This window comes from Cryptomeria japonica, chromosome 9 (assembly GCF_030272615.1).
Source record: "Cryptomeria japonica chromosome 9, Sugi_1.0, whole genome shotgun sequence".
Classification (NCBI taxonomy): domain Eukaryota; kingdom Viridiplantae; phylum Streptophyta; class Pinopsida; order Cupressales; family Cupressaceae; genus Cryptomeria; species Cryptomeria japonica.
The window spans coordinates 588,386,600-588,410,154 of NC_081413.1; positions in this window are offsets into that span (position 1 = coordinate 588,386,600).

The following is a 23,555-nucleotide window of genomic DNA, read 5'->3' on the forward strand; positions in this document are numbered from 1 at the left end:
ATCCCAAACAGTTTTAGCAGTAGATCGGTCTGATAATCCCATGATTTGTTGATCTGACAAGGCACTCAAAAGTGCTTCTCCTGCTTTGCAATCATTCTCTTGATCCTTACCCAATGTTGGTGGATTAGGTTGATTTGGTGTAGGACCAACATATCCATTCTTTGTAACATCCAATATGTATTTTCCAATGCAATTCAAATGTGTCTCCATTCTGATCTTCCATATACCATAGTTAGTTCCATCAAGTTTCGGACTGTCCTTCCTGAAAAAGTTAGTTGCCATAGAATCTCCTCAAGTTGTTAAACTTCTACAAAAAGAGGACTAGGTTCTGATACCAATTGTTAGGACCTGGAGGCAACTGAGAGGGGGGGATAAATTAGTTGTCTATTAATTTCAACCCAAATATAACTTAATCAAACTTGATACATAATATCGATAAACCAAACTTAATGTCGGTTAACAGATTAACAGTAAATATCAATATCGGTGAAACTTAATGCATGAAATAGAAAGAGAAACAACATCCACAACACATAACATAGAGATTTGTACGTGGAAACCCTGTAAGGGGGAAAACCACGGTGGGAAACCTTACCCACAATAAGATGATACTACTGTAGATAGTATGTGTATACAAATGGGGTCTGCACATGCAGAAAGGCCAACTGCCTAGAGCTCACTACTCAATCACAAAATAGGAGTCACACTGACTACAATTCGATGATTAAATCCAATGATAATGTACTGCTCAAAGTAGCATCTCCAATGTTGGATTCGGTACCGGTCAAGCTCTAATAATCACCTTCTCTATGGTCTTCTCATATGATCTTCAATATTCGCACATACCATGTGATGCTCTGCAAAAAGGATTAGAAAATCTGTTAAAATGAGGGTTATGCTGAACCCTTTCGATTGTTGAAGGAGTGGGTGTACCTGGGTTTTCATCATTCCCAGTTCCTCCAAGTGCTTCTTGAAATTCATTGAGGTTGTCCTTTTCTTCCTCAATTTCTATTTCTCGCTGCCTTGATCGTGATCGGGTTTGAGCCATTTTGTTTGCAAGTTTGTTTTGAAGTTGATTGAAGATGATGATGAGTTGGTGATGAAAGATTGATGATTGGTGATTTGTGTTGTATGGGGATCTCTAGCACTTTTAAGGTAAATGCAACCGAAATTCCTTATTTGAATTGCTTGTTTGTTTTGATGAGTTTGGATGTGATAAGGTGTAGAGAAATCTGAGATGTGTTACAGATTTTGACTACCTAGTAATGAGAGGATTCACTCATGAACTAGTTTTAACCTGCGTAGATGTGTCTCTTAGGATGAGCTTATCCTAGATGTAGAAACAATCTAAAAAGTGATGTGATGTGTTTGATTTCAAGCAATATCTAAAAAAGGAATCTTGGGACAAGAACCTCTTAATGTTTTGAGAGTTTTGGGATGAATTGATGATGGAAAAATGATGTATGAATGAGATGATGGATGTTTTGTTTTTCAACTTCAATAAAAACTTTGGGTTATAAATGGGACAAACTCTATCTCTTCCCTTTCAGGCATTGATGGCACTTCTCGAGCTATGTTGTAGGTGATACAGATGTTTGGGAAGAAACTGGGATTAATCTTTCCTCCTTGATTTTTGTGATAACTCAGAGCTCTATATTGCACAAAAGCTCTGCGGTTTAATGATTTGGAATCAAACTCGTTTGTTTTACCTTGAAGGTATAGACGCATGCGATATAGAAAGACTCTATGTGAGACAAAAATTTGTCTATTGAGATAGAAGAATTTCCTCCTTTTGATCAAAGCCTTTGAGCTTAGTGGTCTCCTTTTCAAGGTGATATTCTGATGACACTTCTTCTTTCGCAAGATGTGAAGAATGGTCATAAATTTTTGATTCTTTGTTTGTTTGTACCTTGTTTTTGATGTTTTTGGTTGTGTTGACAGATGTTGGATGAATACTTTGTTTTTGGGATTGATTTTCTGATTTTTCTTTGACAAGAAAACAAAGCAAGCACACAAACACAAGAATGTTGCCTCAAAAGGCACAAATGAGTATGGGTCTAGATCAACCCAATCCTTGGACTTGTTTTTGACCCTTCCTTTAGATTTATTTTAAGGTGTAATTCCAAAGCCTGAAGTCGGCTCAATTTGCACTAGGTCTGTAAAACGAACACACTTCAAACACTCTTTATCCCTAAGGTCAAATGGCCAGTTGTGATAAATTTAGCCCACATCTTGATATTTCTTCGACTTTGGTACTACATACCTTATCAATCCCGCCGTGGCAGGTAAGGATGTGATATACTAAGTCTTGCACGAGCATAACAAATAGATGATCCCTATGATGGGGGAGTCACCACTTTTATCAAGCCACAAGTGACCTTTCAAAAAGCTATGTTTCTACTCAAGGAAATATGTATGGTGAGTATCTTGGGAGCAAAACCATCTATGCTCTTGCACTAAATTATATCTCAAATATCCTCAATCAATAGAACGGGTGGGCTACTACTTAAAGGTGTTTAGTCATGTTCGATGTTTTTGGACATAAGTTCATTCTGCAGTGACTCACTTAAGAGCCTTGTAACTGGTGGTGGGGCCCATTTGTCCTTTCGGCCAGTTACACTGTAGGAACAGCTATACCCAAGGCTACAGCTTTCGCTCTCACCTGATTTCTATAGCGGCTCGAAGGATTTACCGCTCGAGGTCGTTCCCAAGAGTATCGATCCCTTGGCAGGCCTCTCTTAAAAAGATAAAATTTGAGTGTTACTAACACTTTTCTCTTGCACCTAGGACCACGAAAGCCAAGGGAGAGGATAGTGTGTGTTAGAAGTAGGACCACTCGACCAACTCTTTGCACAAGTGTGCCAAGCACGAAAAACACTTGTTCTTTTTAATCTATCATTGCAATGTGATCTAACTATTTGGAGATGTTGCTCCAACAATCATGGTGTTCTTTTTAATTTTCAAAGGCAATTGTTTGAGTAAACTAGAATTTGAAAATCCTGGTCAACTTAATGAAAAACACGTTTGCATGAAGTAAAATTGCTTTGAAAATGAGACAAGTTGATTGTGAATTTTATTTGCACCAAAAATGGAAGTGTGGATTGTGAGTTTTATCTTGATGCAAGAAATAAAATTTGCCTTGTTGATTTTAAGCACCAAAACGAAGTTTGTTTTCTAACTTGCAAAAAAAATAAAGTTGTTTTTGTATAAGTTTGTGGTTCTTTTTACCTTTGAACAATGAAATTCTTTTTAAGAGCCCCAAACAAATGTGTGATTCTTTTTTAAAAGCCCAAACTTGAAATGTGAAGTTAATTTTAAACCGAAATAAAAAGTGAATTCATTTTTAAAACCAACTTCAAAAACAAGTTAGTAAAAAATATAAATCTACTCTTTAATCTAATTTAAATCTGCACAAAAGAGAAAAATAGTTAGTAAAATCCGCCTATTTGGTGGGCTTCTACAAGCCTAAATTTTTTTTTTTTTTTTGGTTTTTTATTTTTTTTGGTTACAAAGTGATTTGTACAACGTTTTGTTACAATAGCGCTAGTCTGCGTTTGAACAGAGGCACTATTTAACACAAACGTATTAAAAGAAAGGGAAAGACAGAGAAGGGAAAAGCACTAAAACAGGGGGAATAGCGCCAAAATAATGCCAAACGCACCAAAACAGTGTCAAAATCGCAACCTGTGTGACATTTTCAACATTCAAACATGTTATTGGTTAAAAAAAAAAAATTGATCTTTTTGGTGTTTGGATTCACGTCGGGTTCACCAAATGATGCTCTGCAAAAAGGATTAGAAAATCTGTTTGATGGAAACACACACAAGAGCACAAGAAACAAACGTTAGTGTTAGCAACAAAAGATTATCCTAAACAGGCATATCAAGAGAGATATTAAGCATGAAATAGAAAGCATATAAACATAGAATGAAATAGCTAATCAAGATGCTCATAGTTGCTCCTCCCTTGTTCCTCTCCTCTCCAAGTCCCAAATGAGTGTAGCTCTCAGCTTTTAGCACTAGCCATGGATGCCATATGGAGATTCAAGATGGTTGAATATGATAAGCAAATACTATGCAAGAGTAGATAGTGATGCTATGAAAAAGCTCTATGCTAATGCCAGTATAACAACAATACTCTAAAATGCTTCTCCTTTTGCTTGAGGAGAAGGGTTCTATTTATAGAAGAAATAGGGAAATGAAGGGTTAAGATTGAGCAATCTTAACAAGGGTTAGGATTGAAAGTTGGGGATCCATGTGCACAATTGGCACCAATAAAATGGTGACAAGTTTCAACATAGGATTGGGTTGAGAGAAGAGGTTGGAGGCATTAAAGGCCTGAGAAGACCTCATGGTTATCTAGAAGGTAAGGGTCAAGTCTAAATTAAGATTACCCACTGGATTAAGAGTTAATCCAAGGATAAACCTTTGTGCAAATGTTTAAGAGATAATCATGGTCAAAGCATTAATGGCCTGATGAGACCTTTGGGTTGGGTAGAGGTTGAGTCAAAACAAATGTTTTAACCATGTGGGAGGGTTGAATTAACCATTAATGGTTATTGGAGACTTTGGGGATTAAGTGGTTGAAGGTTGAAAGCTTTCAAAGGTTATCCAAGACTTTGAGCCATTTAGTGGTTGAAGGTTGGAAGCTTTCAAAGGTTATCCAAGACTTTGAGGGTTAATTTGTTGAACACACAAAGCATTAATTGCTTTTCAAAGACTTTGGAGTCTTTGAGAAGTGACTCCAATTTGCTTAGGAATGTGACAATATTTAGGGGATGGATTAGGCTAATTAGGAAGGGTTTAGAAGAATTTAGAAGGGGTTTAGGCATGCAAGTGGATTTTGTAGGAAAATGCAAGTGGGAGAAATTTTGGTATTTTCAATTAAAATAAAATCATTTATTTCAATTAAATGGTGTAATTTGCATTTGGATAAATATTCAAATAAATATTAATTTATTTAAATGAGAAAAATGAAGATAAAGCATTTAAAATGCTTGAAGACTTTGAGGGAAACCATTAAAGGCTTGAAGACTTTAAGGAAAACCATTAAAGTCTTTAAGAAGACTATAGAAGGAAGCCATCAAGTTTGAAGACTTTAAAGCCATCAAGTTTGACTACTTTAAGGGAAACCATTAAAGGTTTCAAGTGGGTGAGGATAAATAGGATTTTAAATAAATAATTTATTTAAAATAGTTGTGCAACTTGCTTTTGTAGGAAAATACAAGTGGGTGGAGGATAAAGGTGATTTAAATAAATGATTTATTTATTTAAATGTGAGAGGTGGGATTTTGGGGGATTTAAATAAATATTAATTTATTTAAATGTGAGAGAAGATTTAATTAAACAAATATGATTTATTTATTTAATTAATGGTATGAATTTGGTTAAGTGAATTAAATCAAATAAATTGAATAATTTATTTAATTAATAGGAGAATAGGGTTAAGATGAATTAATTAAATATTAATTTAATTAATTATTAATTGATGGTTAAATAATCAAATAAATACTAAGTATTCATTTAATTAAGTGGACAGATTTATGTGACTACACCATGCTCTAATAATCACCTTCTCTATGGTCTTCTCATATGATCTTCAATATTTGCACATACCATGTTACAATACCATAACCATATACCATTATCTTTCTTCTACCTATTACATCATCTCACAAATGAGATCTTACTTATATACCAAAACCTAAGACCAAATGTGTAGGTCGGCTAATTAAGAATATTACAATTAAATCAATTACAACAAGTCAAGATGCAATGCATCATGTCAGCTCAATGCAATTACAACAATACCAATTGATTAAATCATCTCCATAATGTGTCGTGTTGATCTGGAATAGATAATGCATGTCGGTCCATAACCTAGGCCAATTTGTTGGTAATAGCAAATATGTCAATCCGATTAGACCAATAACCAAAATACCAAAACCAAGTGTCCAAACCATGTCTTCGACATAACCAAGTGATCTCCAGATGATAACAAGTCATCCTCAGTGTCGGTGAACAATATAACCTGTCGATGAACCAAATACCAGTGACTGTGCATAAGTCACTGAACTTGTCGGTAAAAATAACCAAAGATCTTTAGAAGGATAAGTGTTGATAAGTGTTGACATCAATGACAAAACCAATGCAACACATCCATAATACCAACAATGATGATACCCTGTTAGAAATATATAAAATATTATAATGGGGAATGCACATGCATTCAGGCACACTGCCTAGAGCTCACTACTCAAAAACAACAAAGGGCAAAAACCCTGGGAAGGCTCACTGCCTTACAAACAGATTCAGATCACTTCTAGAAAATCATAAATTGAGAAAGAGTGTCCTCTATGTCGGGTTATAGTTCTAGTTAAGCACAAAACATCTCTCACTTACTTCTCCACACTTCTACTCTGCTTCTGAATGATTAATACATTATTCAAACATTCCACACATATCTGTAACATATTCAATTACAAATATTTTACATTTATTTATACATGATATCAACCTTGAACCAATATCATCAAGGTCGGCTCAATACATATCTTCTAATTACAAAAATATAACCATACACGCTATAACATCACATGCGGACCAAAACAATATCGTCTAAGACATAGCATGGACCTAAATCACCACCTCAAATATGAAACACCTCTAAGAATTATGCATCAAACATCTGCAACACGCTACAATCACCATGTCGTCCAAGAATATGAAGAATACCATCAGATCAAGGAAAATCATCAATAATGCACTCATCGATCAATGCGGACCACCAACACGAATAGCATATGATCTAGAAACATTCACAAGCATCCTGAATTACAGAAGCAACATCTGCACCAACTCAAATTACTAGAATCATCATTATCATCATACCAAACTTGAAGAGAATTAACTGAATTGATTGTCAACATGGAAAAAATAACTTAAGGAGCTCCTAACCACAAACCACCTGAATTGAGAACTCACATCAACATCCTAAACATAATCCTAAATCTATAGATCAAGATATTACAATGTGGAGCAATGCAAATCAAAATACCAAACACCAGCATCACTGAACAACAAAAAAAACTGGCCACAACACAACTCACTCAAATCTTCATGTGGAACCCTGACACTCATGCTGAATCAACTAGAGATATTACTTTACATATATCATTAAGGCAATCTCCTAAACATCCAACAATAGTGTCATTTGGGGAGACAGGGAGCAATGTGAGTGGAATCCCAATATCATGTCAAAATGAAGAGCCTTTGCATGGCTAACAGTGTAGAGCAGTTTCTTAACATGAGATAGGTTGATGAAGTTGGGGTTTGTGGGTCCTTTTTTCTATCTAATGTGTTCGAATCATAAAAAAATCATTGATCATTTGTTTGTTCATTTTAAGGTAGCTAGTTATACTTTTTAAACAAGATGGATTATCCGACTACATTTCCTATCACATTGAAAGACATTTTCATGAGTTGGCCTCTAATGAATAAGGGAGCAGTAGGGATGGGGGGGGAGGTTGTGGTATTCTATCTCATCAATTATCATCTAGAATCTATCGAAGGAAAGAACCCAATGCATCTTTAATAGAATGGATTTGTGCTTGGATAAGCTTCTTAGTAAAATTGAGATTGGGATTTGTGAACATGTTAATGCTATCAACAACAGCAAAATCCATGATAAATATTCATTCTGGGATGATTGTATGGCATACTTTGCCTCACCTTATTCTCACCTTATTCTCCTGGAGTAGAGAATATAAAAAATAGAATGGCTCATACAGAGGTGTGATGGATGTTACCACTAAAAGATTGTCTAAAGTTGAACTTTGATGGCACCTCTCATGGGAATTCAAGGCTTTTGGGAGCCAGATTCATTGTTCGAAATAACAAAGGAAATTCTAGTCTGGTTGGGTTCCATCAAGCTACCAAAAGGCACAAATAATAACTCTGAGTTTTCTGCCAAGTGGAATGGTCTGAATTTATGTAGAGGAAAGGACTGAAGAATTTAGATGTAGAAGGAGACTCTTTGAATGTGATTCGTGTTGTGATGTTAGGGAAAGCACCTAGTTGGAAGTCGCAGATGTGGAAAGAAGACATTCAACAGATTTTGAAAGATTATGGGGAGTACTCATTGAAACATGTCTATACGGAAGCAAATTCGGTGGCATATTTCCTTTCCAATAATGCAATCGATTAGGCTGAACTATTTGTTTTTCTTGTGATTTTCAGGTTGGTAAGGTCTTGAAGTATATATGTGAGATATAGTGGGGTACTTTCTAAAACTAGAGATATTCTAATATAGCCAAGAAGATTGAGAAGATCACTCATCTAAACCTAATAAGCTAGAAGTTTCTAGATTATTAAGGCCTTTAAATGGGGTTCTAATGTAGGAAAGTAAGATAGTTTGTGTTCAGATGGTGGGAAAGAGAGTCTCGATTCAAGGTGTAGAGTGCATCTGTGACCAAGAGTCAGTAGAGGCATGGTTGAAGCATTTGTTCAATATGGAAGGGGACATTGTCGAATAAGTAGTGAAGGATAGCATGGGGATCAGGATCATGCAAGGTCAACACATTCACAATTTAGGCCTCCTCAATCACTTCATTTACACTTTCCAAAGGACTACAAGGAACCATGAAGATACCAAGAAAGCTATCAAATGCATGGTGAGAGACCAATTTCAAGAAAAAGTGCTAGTGGCCTTGGGAAAACTAAACATAGGTGCTTTCACCAATGTGGTGGCAGATGCTTTCAAGGTGGAGGAAATTCTATAGAATGGATATATGTATGAAACTATAATTTGTTTGAGGGAGGGCTTAGGCAAGAATAATTTGGAGATGTATTAATACATGATGGGTGAGAATGATTATCTATTTCCCTTAGATCAAATTGATAGATCTTAGGTGGTTATTTATGGTATCAAGACCTTGTTGTTCTCCCTTTGTGACTGAATGTAAAATTTCTTTGGAAGTAATATAAGATAGCTACCCTTAAGTAGCAATTTGCAAACAAACAAACAAAAAACATTTATATTTTTAAAATGGTACAATAGATGAGTAGCTATCAATTAATATGATGGGAGCTTAAGAAGTTAAATGTGTTATAATTTATATTTTACACATAAATGAACTTAATTAATTTATCTTTTAAATTTATTTGAGAATCCCAAAATACTCAATCTTTGGTTATAATGAAAATGTTGATATATATGCCACCTTGTTTGACCGTAGTACTATCTAGATAATCAAATTATGCAACATGTAAAATTGTGATCTTTGAATCACCTTCATACATGGGTATTTTGTGAAGATATGGATGGTAGAGATCATGCCTTAGATTGGAGTCTAGGATTTTCTTTCATATTGGAAAGGATAAGAAGTATTCAATATGAAGTATATGATTAGATCAAGTTTTGATGTAAGTGATAATAGCTTTATTTTAATTAGGAAAGGATATACAATAAAGTTTAGGCTTGAAGAGAACATAATTCAATGAAGGAAATCAAATTATGAAAGGATTGAGATCAACTTTTCTTGCATGGAGAGAGGACATTTACACATGCCTAGGTCCTTGATAGGAGGATAATCAACATTGAAGTTGAATTGAGGGTGGAGATGTGAAAGGTTATTTTTTGTATTTTAGTGTTGAGGTAGAAATGATTTATTTTATTCTTAAAATGAGGAGATGAATGTATCTTAAGTGGTGTAATTAATTAGATAATAAATTATCTAATTAATTAGTGATGAAGCTCAATGTAAACACTTAAACATGATTTAATTAATTAATTATAATGGGGAGTTAACTTAATTAATTAAATAAATAAGATTTTTATAATTATATATTTGAGAAAATATGGCCACCGATAGAAAACTAGACTGGAAACTGATAGATAGAAGCCTAAAAAGAGAACCCATACTGGGCACCAAAAGCACAAACCAATGGTCTACTTGGTGGCGATTTTTTGCCTTTTTCGGTCCTAGCTTAGCATTTTCACCTTCTCAAAGAATGACAATCTTTTATTTGAATATTTTTATGAAGACATGGTAGGGGACTTCAGAGTAGTCTTCACCCTAGAATCAATTGGCTCCATCACAATGGTAGAAGACAATTCCATGTGGCACCTTTTCTTTGGATGCCTCCTATCAAATTCCTCCTAAATGGCCTCAAGAGAGCTAGAGTTCTTTCTTTTTGTTTCTATGTTAAGGGCCATCATCTCATCCATCTTCCTTTTGAGGGTTACCTAGTTACCCTAAATCTCCTCTATGACTCTAGTTGTCTCTCTCCTATTGTCCTTCTAATCCACCTTCTCATTGAGCTCCTTAATGTCCTCTTCAATGCCTTCCTACTTCTCAAATCTATCTGCAAGATCATTGGATTCCACCTAGACCCTTGATATTTTTCAATCATCACCCAGCTAGAGGCTCTGGTGTCTACCTTGGCAAGTGCCTCTAGCCTATTGATTTGGCTGAGGAGCCAATGGATAATGGATTCTTGCCTATTGTATCCATCACATAGCTCATTCATCTTCTCAGTGAGAACATGTAAGTCTCATTTATATAGGAAATTGATAGGGGAGGGGGGAGGGGAGTCCAACAAAGGTGTATAAGTGGTGGTTGAATTCTCCTTAGGGTTATCCGATGTCCATTCAGAATTTGTGGACCAAGAGGATGCAAAGTCCTCAGGAGAAAGAGCCTCTATCTTCGTCTCTTCAAACACAATAAATTTGGGGGGAGAGGCTGATAAGTTCTAGTTTTTAGCAGACTAGTTAGGATTAACATGAGTATAAGTTCCTTTGTACATAAGGATAGTGCTAAGGGTATCTTTGCAGACTAGGTTTCTAGATAGCTTGACAACCAGGGTGGTTTTAAGTGTGAGGGCCAAAGGGGCCTATGAAAGTCCCACAAGTGGGGGTCAAGGATAGATGAAAATAATACAACATCAAGATAAGCCCCTAGCATAAGGGAAGAACAATTTTAGCTTTTACAATAGCAACATACTGAGAAATGAATGATAAAATCTAGTAGGAAAAGTTGAAAGGAAAGTAGAGTGCGGAAACTCTTTCCAAATGTCATATTCTTCGAGGAGGAAAGTAGAAATTACTTTCAATTTCAAATTATAGTCATTAAGAAACATCACAATGAAATAATAGAGTAGACAAAAAAAAAATCATAGAGTAAACACCAAAATTTATGTGGGAAAACCCTTACGAGTGAAAACCCACATACCAAAGCAATAAATCACTTGTATTTTAGTAAATAAGGTTTACAAACAAGTTACAAATCAATTCTCTCTCGGGTGTACATACCCTATCTCTATTCTGGCAGCATTTCAAAACAAATCAATTTGAAGCCCACTGACCATAGTTACAAAATTTCTACAACTAATTGCATTCAACGTCCAACCGATTACAATTCAACTGTTCTACTTCTTGAAATTGTTCTTCATATGTTTATAAATTATAGTTAGAAAACAACTTGATTCAATTTCCTGTTCATTCAATTGTCTGACGCTACAAGTAATCAAATAAACACAGAGAACTCACAATGAATTCTCAAAGCTCTAGCTTGGACTACTCACCAATGGACACCTTCGCTTGGTCAACACATGTCAATTTTGGTCCCCACCTTCTTTTCTTATGACTCATCGAAGAGATTCATGACTTTGGCTATCTCCTTGAGGTGTTTCACCAAACACTAATGTCTCACTGAAAAAACCCCAACTCATTGTTAGGACCACTCTAAGTCTCCCCAAACACTCACAACATTTACCAATTTGATGAGACATTTACGATGTGTCACCAAAATCAAAAACTTTATCGGAGTGACATGCGAGTTCGCCAAGACCAAAATATGTCTTCACCGAGAACACTTATTTGTTCGACGTTTCTCAGATAGACAAAGTCACACCAAACTTTCTATTGATACTAGTCTTCATATCATGCGGTAAACACAACATTTTGGAGCCAGATTCACTATAATCCTTTATGAGAGGTTCCAACAAGTAAGTTTGAGGCATACTTCCTCAATATTCTCCCACTTGATGAAGAACTTACTAGTACCTCTAGAACACTTAGACACTACTAAGAACCATGGGCACCAAGGCCCATTGAAGTAACACACCATTTGAACTTAGTTATGTTCACAAGATTTTTCAACACATTTATAGTATTCTTCAAAGTGTCTACCTTTTCCAAATTTACCTTTCTATCTTCCACCTTGTCACAAAAAAAGTGATACTACACATCAATATGTTTCATCCTGGCATGAAAAGTAGGTTTTTTTCCAAAAAAATGGCACTCTGACTATCACAATAGATAGAAATCTTCCTTACATTAAACCCAACATCATAACATACCCACCTAAGCCAAACAGAGCTTCTTGATAGGCATGAGTTTCTGCCATATACTCTGCCTCTATAGTAGATAAACTGACTACAGCCTGATGCTTTCTCATCCAGCTAATTGCACCACCATTCATCATGAACATATATCCACTAGTGGACCTTCTTCTATCAACATCCCCTACCCAATCAGAATCCACATATCCTCGAATTCTAATAGATTCTTGTGATCCAACTAATTTTCGATGGTAACACAAAGCATACTGAGAAGTATCTCACAGATATTTAAACACTTTTTTCATAGCATCTAGTGCGGTCATGGTTAGGAGGGACCTCAAGGAGATCAATCTGGACCATGCAGCAGGAGTAAAACACAACAGAAACAAGACAAGATGATGGAGGCGATGCAGAACTGATTGAATTATATCACGAAAACTAATTTCAATTTGTCGACAACATACAGGCTACAAGATTCGGCTCACTGGTCTGAATACATGCATGCTTAATTATAGTAATGGTCAACTTCGGACCTCTTAACCTCAAGATAGATCTTATATTCTCTAAAAATTGAATTCTACAAGCTTAATTACATTGATTTATATGATCTAGAGGAATCTGTGTCAGCCAAAGATGAATCAAATGATGAATAAAACGTGTAAAACCAACAAGTTGGCCTCCGCCAAAAAGAATCCTCCAAAAAATCCAAAGGATGAAGTGCAGGCCAAAGGGAAGGTTGGCCACACACAAAGGATGGAAACAACAAACTGAAGCTCCAAAAGTTATGGAAAGGATCTAAAAGATTCACCAAGAGCAAAAATAGCTCCAAACGATTCTAGAGTTCTAAGCCAAAAAATTGTCTCAGAATCTTGAAGCGATAACTTTCCAGAAAAAGATCCAAACATCTTGTAGACTTAGGGTAAGGAAGATAATCATGTCCATAAGCAAAATCCAGCTCCACAAAATCTTGTGAGAAAATACAAGAAAATGCAGAAAGAAATGTTGAAACTACAAAACAGGAAACAAATTGAAAAGAAATGTTTTTGTTTGATGCAAGATCGTCAAGAATCAGGGATGCTCCTACATCAAACATCCAGGTTTGTTGAAAAAGTGAGTCTCTCACTTTGTTGGGATCAAAGGGAAACCAAGGCGGTCTACCTCTACCTGAGAAATCCAAGATGAATCTTAAATTGGTCTGTCCTTCCATTTCACAAGATACTCTTTGTACTGGTTGTTCTGGGTGCTACACCCAATCCTATTGTCCAAAATGTCTTCAATCTGATCTGGTTCCTTCTAGGGAATTTGTTTCTCCAAGTCTACAATATTTTCTTCATTGAGTTTTGGTTCATGATACTGATATAGATCTGCAAAGTTGAATATAGGTGAAATACCCAAACTATCTGGTAACTCCACTTCATATGCATTTCCGGAATTGAATTTCCTCAAGATCTTACAAGTTCCAAACTTTCTCACCTACGACTTGTTATAGGTTCTAACTAGAAATCTTTCTTTTCTTAGATACATCATCACTTCATCACCAACTTTAAATTCCTTATGTCTTCTCTTATCATTTGTTTTCTCCATTTACTTGTTGTTCATATCCTCCAATTGTTGTTTAACCTTAACATGTAAGGCGCTCATATGATCTGCAAATTCTTCTAGTTCTACACTCCTCTTGTCTTCATTACTGATATCTCTCAATTCTGATATACCTCTAGGGTGTAGTCTAGTAACAATCTCAAAAGGTGTTCTTTCGATACTCCTGTTCACTAAATTATTTTAGGCAAACTCGACTTGTGCAAGAATCAAATCCCAACTTTTGTTCTTCTCTCCAACTAGGCATCTCAACAAATTTCCCAAACTCTGGTTTACTACCTCTGTCTATCCATCAGTCTATGGGTAAAAAGTAGAACTGAATTTCAAATTTGTCTTCATCTTCTTCCAAAGTGTCCTCCAAAAATAACCAACAAACTTAGTGTCTCTATCTAAAACTATGCTCTTAGATAATCCATGCATTCTCACTACTTCCTTGAAAAATAAGCCAGCTACATGCACTGCATCTAATGTCTTCTTACAAGGAATTAAATGAGCCATCTTCAAGAATCTATCCACCACCACAAATATAGAATCATTCCCTCTCTATGTCTTAGGCAATCCAAGTATAAAATTAATGCTTATATCCTCCCAAGGTCTCTCTGGAACTGTCAAAGGCCAATACAATCCCACATTCTAACTATTACCTTTTGCAATCTCATAAACTCTATAGCTCTGCACAAATTTCCTTACATCCTTATGAATCTGAGGCCAAAAGTAATGTTCACTCACCAATGCCACTATTTTATCAACACCAAAGTGTCTAGGTAATCCTCCACTATGCTTCTTGTTGATCAAATTCTCCCTCATAAAACTCTTAGGTATACACAACTAAACTCCTCTGAATAACATCTCATCCTGAATGAAATTATCCAACCACTTACTTCTATCCACCATAACCAGTTCTCTACATGCTTTCCAAGGTTCTGCAAAATCCGGATCATCATCATACAAGGTCTTCAACTCCTCAAATCCTAACAGTGTCACTCTCATCTCTGTCAGCAAACTTCTCCTTCTACTCAATGCATCAACAACTTTGTTTGACTTCCCACATCTATGCTTCAACACAAAGGTGTAAATCTGCAATAACTCTACCCATCTCATATGTATTTGATTCAACTTACTGTAACTGTTTAAATACTGCAAAGCTTGATGATTGGTATACAACACAATCTCTTGGTACTATACAAGGACTCAAACTTTCTTTAATCAAACATTTCTTCAACAGTTCCTGCACTTGTCTATTCAACTCTTCATTTTCTGTCAATGTCATCCAACGTGCTTCTTTATTAAGCAAACTAGGTCTGGGAACCAGGTCCATGCAATGACTAATACTCCTCACAATTGGTAATCCATTAGGCACATTATCTAAAATGATATCTTCATATTCTATCAGCAACTCCTTTATCTCCTCCGATTATTTTTCATGCTCTGGATTCTTCGTTTTCTAAGGAACTAGGCAAAACACACACTCTCATGTCGCATTCCATCCTGGAATTTCCTTTCATCCACCAAGCAGATTCTAACATTCGTACAGACTTCACTTTTCAGAGGCTCCTCCAAGGGTAACAAGGTTTGCTTCATCACATTTGCAACAATAGTGTATATGTTCTTTCTCTCATCATGTATTTCCTGTCTGTCAAACTCTCAAGGTCTTCCTAACAAGAAGTGACAAATATCCATAGGCATAATATCACACAAAACTTCATCATGATAATTTTCAATTTTTAATTTCACCAAACATTGCTCACTTACTAGCAACTTATGGTCATCCTAAATCCATGTTATCTAGTAAGGCTTAGTGTGTTTCAGTATTTCCAACTTCAACTTATTCACCATCTCCTCTAAAACAAGATTGTATGAACTACCACTATCAATAATGACTTTGCAACACTTACCGGATACCTTACATCTGGTCTTGAACAAATTTCTCCTCATCAAGGGTTCTTCGTCTTCTCTAGTATGACACAAAGCTCTTCTCATCATCAATAGTTCTCCATCTTCCGGTTTTTTGGCTGATCTGGTAGGGTCTTCTTCTACCAATGTTGGTCTTTTAGTATTCTCTACCTTCTTACATTAAAAAGAATGATGTCCTTCTCCTCTGCACTTAAAGAAAGTTCCTCTAAACACTCTTGTATCTTGTCTTCTGTCATCTTTTCCATAACCCTCATTCTAGTAACCATCAGGTTCTCTTCTCTGGTAGAAAGTTTTGTTATCCTTTTGGTACAAACTACCATCCTTTCTTACTTCCTTGTCCTTGTTCTGATCGACACAAGTTCCTCTTCCTCTAGAATATCCTCTTCCTTCGAAAAACCTTCTACCTCTACCTCTCTATCTCTTCTCATGTTTTTTGTTCAAATTCTCCTTTACTTTTAGAGCATATTGGTAATATTCTTCAACACTCTACAACTTGATCAAACTGATTTCATCTTATATAGACATCTGCAACCCATGCAAATATCTCGCAACTTGTTCAAACTCATCATCAGTATGTTCGGATCTAATATTCAACTTGTAGAATGCTTCCATATATTCCTTCACACTAGATTCCTTCTGCTTTAGGTTCCGTAATTTTTGGAACAGATTCACTTGATAATCAACTGGCATAAACTTCAATTTCAACTTGGTAGCCATCTGCTCCCAAGATTTGATCTTCTCTTTACCTCTCCTTTGTCTATCAACCTGGAAATGTTCCCACCAAAGTGATGCATGACCTTTGAACTTAGTACAAGCATACCTTACCTTCTTATCTTCTGCCATGCCTTCAAAATTAAAATACTTTTCCATCTCTGTGATCCAGTCTAACAATTCATCTGAGTCGAACCTACCACCATAATCTAGTGGAATAAAATGTGATCTGGTATTCGCTCTTGACAATGCCCTTATAAACATTTCTTCATCTGGATCATTCGTCGGTGGATTTTCTATGTGTTCTTCTAGTTCTTTTTCTTCTTCATCTTCGATATGTCGACCTCTTCTCTGGGTTGTTTCAACGGCTTCTAACTGGGCTACAATTCCACTCAACATTTCCATTACAGTGGGGTCTGCATTCCCACATGCTCCACCATTCCTTTTTCCTCTTCGTGCCATCTTCATGCTAGTCCTCTGCAGCTACAGGTCGGATCCACAATCTGCCACCCTAAAACAAAATCTTTAGGACAACGCAATCTCAAGAATGAAATCTCACTCTGATACCACTTGGTGCAGTCACGGTTAGGAGGGACCTCAAGGAGATCAATCTGGACTGTACAACAAGATTAAAACATAATGAAAACAAGACAAGATGATGGAGGTGATGCAAAACTGATTGAATTATATCATGAAAACCAATTATAATATTTCGGCAACATGCGGGTTACAAGATATGGCTCACTAGCCTAAATACATACATGCTTAATTACAATAACGATCAACACCGAACCTCTTAACCTCAAGATAGATATTCTATGCTCTAAAAACTGAATTCTACAAGCTTAATTGCATTGATTTATATGATCTAGAGGGATCTACGTCGCCCCAAAATAAATCAAATGCCAATGAATGAAACGTGTAAAACCAACAGGTTGGCTTCCGCCAAAGAGAATCCTCTAGAAAATCCAACCGATGAAGTTTAGACCAAAGGGAAGGTTAGCTACACGCCAAGGAATGTTGGAAACAATGAACTAAAGCTCTCCAAGCTATAGAAAGGATCTACTAGATTCACCAATAGAAAAAATACGTCCAAGAGATTCTGAAGTTCTAAGCTAGAAAACTGTCTTGAAATTTGGAAGTGATAACTTGCCAGAAAAGGATCGAAACATCCTGCGGACTTAGGGTAAGGAAAATAATCATGTCCACAAGAAAAATCGAGCTCCGCAAGATCCGTTGAGCTAGTGCAAGAAAATGCAGAAAGAAATGTTGAAATTGCAAAACAGGAAACAAACTAAAAAGAAATGTTTTTGGGTGATGCGAGATTGATAAGAACCAGGAATGCTTTTGCATCAGCATCCCAATGTGGCCTTCCTGGATCAACCATAAATCAACTTAGTACTCCCAATTCTTGGGCAATGTATAGCCTAGTACAGACCATTGTGTACATTAGACTGCCAACTGCACTTGCCTAAGGTACTTTGTTCATGTCCTCCATCTCGGTAAAATATTTTGGACAATCTTCAATGGAAAGTTTCATTCCCTACAACATTGGAACAACTAATGGATCACAATTTGTCATATTAAATCTCTCAATGATAGTAATAATATACTTACTCTAATTGAGCCAAAGCTTTCTACTCTTCCTATCCCTTCTAATTTCCATCCCCAGAATATACCTACCTGCACCTAAATATTTCATTTCAAGACGAACTGACAATTGATATTTTAGATCAGAAATCATACCCTAATCATTCCCAATGAATAACATCCACATACAGGACATTAATAAGTAAGTGACCATTTTCAGTTTTAAAATACACACAGTGATCTTACTTTGACCTTGAGTAAGTGCACAAAGTTGTGTCCACTTAGTGTGGAAGTTTTACACTTAAAAAAAAAAGGCAAATCTCATGGAACGCATGAGAAACGAAACGGGATCCCGTTTCCCGTCGGGATCTCGAGCCAAAATTTGAAACGGGATCTCATTTAGCTTCGGGATCCCGAGCCTAGATCTAGAAACGGCATCCCGTTTCAAAAACAAAACGGGATCCCATTTGATCCCATTCCAAAAACAAAATGGGATCCCATTTTTTATTTTTTTTATTTTTTTATTTTATAAAAAATGCAAGCTATATATACATGAAATATAAAAATTTTATATAAGTCACATTTCTCTTTGTCTTTTTTTTCCTTTCTATCTCACTTTGTCCCCTCTCTCCCAAAATCTAAAACTATGTCTCTACCTCTCTCTCACGTTCTTAACTCTTTACTCTTTATCTTTGCTATCTCTATACACCTCCCCTTATCCCCTACCTACATAACATAGGTCCTATTATGACATAATACCCCTTAACAAGTCCTAGTAAGGGGTATAAAGTCATAATAGGTCTTCTTAAGGGGTTTTATGATATAATATGACCTATGATGTCATAATAAAACCTATGATGACATAATAGGACCTATTACATCATCATAGGTCTTATTATGTCATTATTAGTCTTATTATGACATAATACCCTTTAACGGGTCCTACAAAGGAGTATAATGTTAGGTCCTCTTAAGGGGTCTTATGACATTATAGGACCTATTATGACATAATAGGTCCTAATATGTGATAATCGATCTTATTATGTCATAATAGATCCTACTAAGGGGTCTTATGTCATAATAGGTCATGTTAAGGGGTCTTATGACATAATAGGACACTATTATGACATAATAGGTCGTATTATGTCACAATAGGACCTATTATGTCACAATAGGTCCTATTATGTCACAATGTGACCTATTATGACATAATAAGTCATATTATGACATTATAGGTCTTATTATGACATAATAAGTCATATTGTGACATAATACATCCTATTATGTCACAATCTGACCTATTATGACATAACATGTCGTATTATGACATTATAGGTCATATTATGTCACAATAGGTCCTATTATGACATAGCACCCCTTAACTCTCTCTAAAAGTACCATCTCTCTCTCTCAACCAACTTATCTTTCTCTACATATGTCATAATAGGTCCTACTAAGGGGTCTTATGTCATAATAGGTCCTAGTAAGAGGTATAATGTCATAATAGGTCCTCTTAAGGGGTCTTGTGATATAATAGGTCGTATTATGACATAATAGGTCATATTATGACATTATAGGTCCTATTATGTCACAATAGGTCCTATTATGACATAATACCCATTAACAAGTCCTAATAAGGGGTATAAAGTCATAATAGGTCCTCTTAAGGGGTTTTATGACATAATATGACCTATGATGTCATAATATGACCTATGATGACATAATAGGACCTATTATATCATTATAGATCCTATTATGTCATTATTAGTCTTATTATGACATAATACCCTTTAACGGGTCCTAGTAAGGGGTATAATGTCATAATAGGTTCCCTTAAGGGGTCTTATGACATAATAGGACCTATTATCACATGACAGGTCCTCTTAAGGGGTCTTATGACATTATAGGACCTATTATGGCATAATAGGTCTTATTATGTGATAATAAACCCTATTATGTCATAATAGGTCCTACTAAGGTCTGTCTTATGTCATAATAGGTCCTAGTAAGAGGTATAATGTCATAATAGGTCCTCTTAAGGGGTATTATGACATAATAGGACCTATTATGACATAATAGGTCCTATTATGTGATAATCTATCATATTATGTCATAATAGGTTCTACTAAGGGGTCTTATGTCATAATAGGTCCTAGTAAGAGGTATAATGTCATAATAGGTCTTCTTAAGGGGTCTTATGACATAATAGGACCTATTATGACATAATAGGTCGTATTATGTCACAATAGGACCTATTATGTCACAATAGTTCATATTATGACATTATAGGTCCTATTATGTCACAATAGGTCATGTTGTGACATAATACCCCTCAACTAGAATCTAAACATACCATCTCTCTCTTCCAACCAACTTATCTTTCTCTACATATGTCATAATAGGTCCTACTAAAGGGTCTTATGTCATAATAGGTCCTGTTAAGGGGTCTTATGATATAATAGGTCGTATTATGACATAATAGGTCGTATTATGACATAATAGGTCGTATTATGACATAATAGGTCGTATTATGACATAATATTATGACATCATAAGTCATATTATGTCATAAAACCCCTTAAGAGGACCTATTATGACTTTATACCCCTTACTAGGACATGTTAATGGGTATTATGTCATAATAGGACCTATTGCAATATAATAGGACCTATAATGTCATAATACAATCTATTATGTCATTATAGGTCTCATTGTGACATAATAGGTCGTATTATGACATAATAGGTCGTATTATGTCATAATAGGACCTATTATGTCACAATGAGACCTATAATGACATAATAGATTGTATTATGACATTATAGGTCCTATTATATCGCAATAGGTCCTATTATGACATAATACCCATTAACATGTCCTAGTAAGGGGTATAAAGTCATAATAGGTCCTCTTAAGGGGTTTTATGACATAATATGACTTATGATGTCATAATAGGACCTACGATGACATAATAGGACATATTACATCATCATAGATCATATTATGTCATAATTGGTCTTTTTATGACATAATACCCTTTAACAGGTCCTACTGAGGGGCATAATGCTATAATAGGTCCTCTTAAGGGGTCTTATAACATAATAGGACCAATTATGACATAACAGGTTCTCTTAAGGGGTCTTATGACATTATAGGACCTATATGACATAATAGGTCCTATTATATGATAATCGATCCTATTATGTCATAATAGGTCCTACGAAGGGGTCTTATGTCATAATAGGTCCTAGTAAGAGGTATAATGTCATAATAGGTCCTCTTAAGGGGTATTATGACACAAAAGGACCTATTATGACATAATAGGTCGTATTATGACATTATAGGTCTTATTATGTCACAATAGGTCTTGTTATGACATAATACCTCTTAACAAGTCCTACTAAGGGGTATAAAGTCATAATAGTTCCTCTTAAGGGATTTTATGACATAATATGACCTATGATGACATAATATGACCTATTATGTCATAATCAATCCTATTATGTCATAATAGGTCCTATTATGTCATAATCAATCTTATTATGACATAATACCCTTCAATAGGTCCTACTAAGGGGTATAATATAATAATACATCCTCTTAAGGGGTCTTATGACATAACAGGACCTATTATGACATGACATGTCCTCTTAAGGGGTCTTATGACATAATAGGACCTATTATGACATGAGATGTCCTCTTAAGGGGTCTTATGACATTATAGGACCTATTATGACATAATAGGTCTTACTAAGGGGTCTTAAGTCATAATAGTTCCTATTAAGAGGTATATTGTCATAATAGGTCCTTTTGAGGGGTCTTATGACATAATATAACCTATTATGACGTAATAGGTCGTATTATGTGACAATATGCCACATTAGGACCTATTATGTACCAATGAGACTTATTATGACATAATAGGTTGTATTATGACATTATAGGTCCTATTACGTCACAATTTATAAGATCTTCTAAAATCTAGAATCTGTATATTATAACTCTTAGAAATCTGAAACCATTCTCAAACATCCTACTAATGTATACATAAAATATAACTTAAAGTATAAGAAAGGAAAAAGACAAAGGCAAATATGACTTAAACTTAAATTTAACATTTCATGTATATATAGTTTGTTTGTTTTTTTTGTTTTTGTTTTTTTAATTTTTAAAAAAAGTTTTTAAAAAAAAAAAAATTAAAAAAAATGAAACGGGATCCCGTTTGCTAAACATTTTTTTAATTATTTAAAAAAATGAAACGGGATCCCGTTTCTAAAAATTTCAACTTTGGTTCAGTTGTAGCTTCGGTTTTGGCTTGGGAAATGGCTTGGAGAGCCGACCCTTAGGCTTGGACCTGGTTTGACCTGCAACTTGAAGGCCAAATCAATCTTCATATAAAATAATGACTTCAAAAATATATCTGAACACCAAATTTTCAGAATTTTTTTAAACAATGAAAACCCATTATAGTAGAGACTATCTAGATTCTAAATATGTAATTTTTTAAAAAAATTGATCAATATTTTTATTTTTAAAATAATTACTAATGAAAAAGGTCTATAAACTCGAAATAACATGGTTTTTTTGTTTTTTAATAACTTTTTTGTTTTTAAGTTTTTTGAAAAAAAAATTATATGACATCAAACTAGAGACAATTCTATACAGTTTAAAAGAAAACCAAAAAATGTTAAGTTTAGGTCAAATTATGCTTGCCATACACAAGAATTTTTCAAAACAATGATTATGCCCAATAAAAAATTAAGAAAAAAAAAATATGTAGAAAAAAATTACAAAAAAATATTCTCATCAAAGATGAGTGAGTTATAGATCTTTTCCCAAAAGGATTTACAAAAAAAATTTCATTTAGGTCAAATTATGCTTGTCGTACACGGGCATGGTATGGTCCTGAAAAGTGACTTTTAAACTATAGGTTTTAGTAATGCCTATTCAAACTTCATTTTTAAGATCTGGGTATTAAAATAAATTACATATTTGGAAAGTAGACTTCGAGCACTACATTTTCTAGTAATGAATTTTTTCAAGATTCATTCTTTAAGTGCCTCAAATATTTAGGTCAAACGGGACAAAATCGAAAAAAAAAGGAAAAAACTTCCACTTTTTGGCCAAAAAGTGGACACAACTTCTTGCACTTACCCCCTCACAAAACCCAATGACAACAAAAATGTGTCAAACTTCTGGTACTACGTTCTAGGCTATTGTTTTAAACCATAGAGAGATTTCTTTAACTTCCAAACGAGAGATTCTTTACCTTTATCAGCAAAGTGTTGAGGTTGTGACATAAATTTCTTCCTCCAAATCACAATGAAGGAATGTTGTCTTCACATCCATTTGCTCGATCTCAAAGTCATATGCAGTTACAAGTGACAAAATAAATCTAATAGA